Source organism: Morus notabilis, unplaced genomic scaffold, assembly GCF_000414095.1.
Source record: "Morus notabilis unplaced genomic scaffold, ASM41409v2 Scaffold630, whole genome shotgun sequence".
In the NCBI taxonomy this organism is placed as follows: domain Eukaryota; kingdom Viridiplantae; phylum Streptophyta; class Magnoliopsida; order Rosales; family Moraceae; genus Morus; species Morus notabilis.
Window position 1 is genome coordinate 453,146 of NW_010365305.1, and position 4,085 is coordinate 457,230.

Here is a 4,085-nt window from a genome sequence, read left to right on the forward strand (position 1 = left end):
ACAAAAAGTATCCCCTCCTTTAAATTTTCTGGTTTAGTTTTTTTTAAAATGATCAAATTGTCATTGGATATCTCATATACTATTTAAATTTTTGTTGGGCTATACCAACTTCCAAACACTCATCTTACGTTTTTCTCTCTCTCGCTCTCTTTTTTTTTTTTTGAAGTGGCACGCTTAAAAAAAATACAGCCCCAATTTGTACAAGTTTTTTTTTTTTTTTTTCTTTTTTTTTTTTTTTTTTGAAGGGGCCCGCTTAAAAAATATACAGCCCCAATTTGAACAAGTTTTTTTTTTTTTTTTTCTGATTTGGTTGAAAGTGGTTATCTTTTCTTTATTCTCTCTTTCATCTCTTATGTCTTTATTTGTCCCTCCTTGCTTTCCTATTCTTTCTCTTAGTCGTTTCCCTCATTTGTTTTTCATTTTTAATCGTCCCTCTTTACTTGCTTTTATTTATTTATTTTTGTTTCACCCTAACATCTTATTTATTTTTAACTATGCTTCATTAACGTACATTTTTTTAAATCTACCTTATTGTGTATCGATAGTATCCCTACCTAAATATTTTTTTCCATATTCCTCTAATACATTATTACATTTGACGTGACCTTGTAATTTTTTAATATTTTTTTGCAATTTTTCCACTAAAATAATTTCACTTAAATATGTCATTAATCCAACAATGCATCCTTCTAGTTAATTTTTCTTAAATGTATTCCCATTTAAATATCTCTTTTCTCAAGTGTATTTTCAAAAAATACAATTCACATGTACATAGCACTCGCGTTTCAATTAAGATATATATATATATATGTATATATATCTTCAAGTTATATATATATATATATATAAGTATATATCTCTTTAATTTTAATATGCTTTCGGTCCTTTCATTTTGAGAATTCTGCTTATAAGCAAAATATCTAAGATCGTCATAGGTTATGACCGAATTCTGCTCTAATATACATTGAGATTGGGCCCTAACTACAAAATAATAAAACCTATAAATATTACTAATTTCTTCTCAAATTAGTAAATATAGCTTCATTATTTAGGAAATATTTTTAGTAGAATTGGAAAAAATGAATTAGCATGGTGATATGTAAGTGCGGGTAATGATAATAGTTTATAGTTTTCTTGATGGGACTAGCTTGGGAAATGTGCCTATGGCACGTCCCCGCTGTAACTTTTTTGAAATTATATATACACTAAAGAAAAGCCTCATTGGCACTGTTCATCCTCTCACAGAACACTATTCATTGTACAGTAATTTTTTCCGGTTTTGCCCTATACTTTTCTTCTTTCTTTTCTTTTCTGAACGTGGGCATTTCTGTCTTTTCGGCACGTTATTTTCCCGGATTTGCCCTTTTCCTTTCTTCTTCGTTTCTTCCTTAGTGTGTGAGCGCCTTTGTAAGTTTGCCGGTTTAGGGTTTCATTGCTTTGCTTCCCTATTGTTTTGCTCCATTTTCTTCTCTGCGGTCACTTCTTTCATTTCGTCTTTTGCTTTTACTTACTCCTTGCTTCGGATGCTTCTTATCTTCTGATCTTCCTTATTGCTGTTATTTCTTATTTGATCTTTCTTTGGTTGATGTTTACGGTGTAGATATTTTTAATTGTCTTTTACTCCTTCTTTTATCTTTCGATTAATCCCCGTTGGCACTGTTCATCCTCTCAAGAAACACTATTCATTGTAAAGTAAGTTTTTTCCTAGTTTTTGCTTTTTTTTTCTTCTCAACGTGGGCATTTCTGTCTTTTCGGCACGTTGTTTTCCCAGATTTGCCCTTTTTCCTTTCTTCTTCGTTTCTTCCTTAGTGCATGGGCGCTTTTGTAATTTTGCCGGTTTAGGGTTTCATTGCTTTGCTTCCCTATTGTTTTGCTCCATTTTCTTCTCTACGGCCGCTTTTTTCATTTCGTCTTTTGCTTTTACTTACTCCTTGCTTCGGCTGCTTCTTATCTTATTATTTTCCTCATTGTTGCTATTTCTTATTTGATCTTTTTATGGTTGATGTTTATGGTGTAGATATTTTTAATTGTCTTTTACTCCTTCTTTTCTCTTTCGATTAAGGACCTTATTATTCACCGACTTTGCATTACCAGATGTGACCTTATTGTTCATCATGTTCTTCTTTTTATTTGTGTAGAACATTAATGAGTTCTCAAGATACCCTATATGTTTCTATTGCACCTGACATCTTTGTCTTTCTACTATATTGCCCCTCATTTACTCCTTTATTGTGCATTTGCCTATTTACTGCCTTATTGCCTTTGCTCTACCTCTTTCACTTTTCTTTCGTTGGCTGAGATTCGTTGTTTAACACTCTGTTGATCATATTTCAGGTACTATTGCTAATTAATATCCTTATGTTTCATTGATGCTGCGTATATTAGTTTATTACTGTGTTGTCGCTTTCTGTTATTTTTTTATAATGCTCAGAAGAGTCTGTTCATATTGTTAATAAATGTTACTTATTCATGGTTGTCTTTTTCTGATTTTCACCAGTATATAACTCTTATGTATTGGTTTGTTACTCATTTATGTCATATGCCTATTTGTATCCAATATATACATATATATGTCATATCTTTTAATACCTATATATTTTATTGATGCTGACTATATTCATTTATTGTTGTATTGATGCTCAGTACATTGATTTATTATTGTATTACAGGTTTATCTTATTTTCTATAATGCTTAGAAAAGCCTCTTCTTATTGTTAGTAAATGTTTGTAAGTTATAGTTGTGTTTTTTTATTTTTTTTTATTTTCACTAGTATATAATGCTCGTGTATTTGTTTATTATTCATTTATGTCATATAAATGAATAATATGTTGAATTTTATATAATATGTCGAAGAGTTGTCGTCACTAACTTCATTCCATTTAAGCTATGATGTTGTTCATTGATCCCTACTAAAACTATTTAGTCAACATCATTGACTACAAACTTGTCATCTTCTCTTTCTTTTTTTCCCATGAATTATAGACCTCTTGATATTGTTCATTTACTAACAGAACATTATCCATTGTCCAGTAAGCGCCTTTTTTTTTCCCGGTTTGTCTTTTGCTTTTCTTTTTTCTTTCTCCTTTTTCCTTTCCTGAGTGTGGGCAATTTTATTATTTTGGTGCTTGCTTTTTCTGAACTTACCTTTTTGCTTTCTTGTTTGCTTTTTAAATACCCTTAGAGTGTCATTTTGCTCCTCACTGATTTAACCATACTGGATTATATATTTCTACTAAAGTTGAACTCTGATTTCATCAACTTCTATTTATTATCTTTTATTAACTTATTTATCTATTTATCATATAAACCTGATTTTCAGTGTACAAATAACGCAGGTCCTTTTGTTTTGGGTTTTGTTAGTATGTCCAGATTGCATATTTGGTGTCCCTAGCCCCGTTGACATTGTTCATCCTCTCACGGAACACAATTCCTTGTATAGTAACTTTTTTCCCGGTTTTTTCCTTTGCTTTTCTTCTTTCTTCTCTTTTCTGAACGTGGGCATTTCTGTGTTTTCAGCACATTGTTTTTCCAGATTTGCCCTTTTCCTTTCTTCTTTGTTTCTTCCTTAGTACGTGGGCGCTTTTGTAATTTCCTCGGTTTAGAGTTTCATTACTTTGCTTCCATAATATTTTGCTCCATTTTCTTCTCTTCGGCAGCTTCTTTCATTTCGTCATTCGCTTTTACTTACTCCTTGCTTTGGCTGATTTGGGGTTTCATTGCTTTCCTTCTCTATTGTTTTACTCCAAAGCTTATTCCCTAAAATAATATTTTCCGCTTTATTTCCTCTTGCTTTCTTTTCTTTATATTCCTTTCTGGGTCATGTATTTGTTTTCTTTCCCCTCCCTCTTTAATAACAAATTACAAACTTCTCTTTCTATTTTATGTTGTAACAAGGCTCACCTATTCTTCTCAAGCTGGCCTACATAAAATGTGGGTATTGACACATTCTCGCATACCTTTACTTTGTCTACTCTTTATTCCTTATTTACATACTATTGCTGTGTTCATTCCTTCTTTTATGTTCTTACTGTTTCATTCCTTTCTTTTTTGTTGACCTGGTAGCTCTTGGGAAGATTTACATATT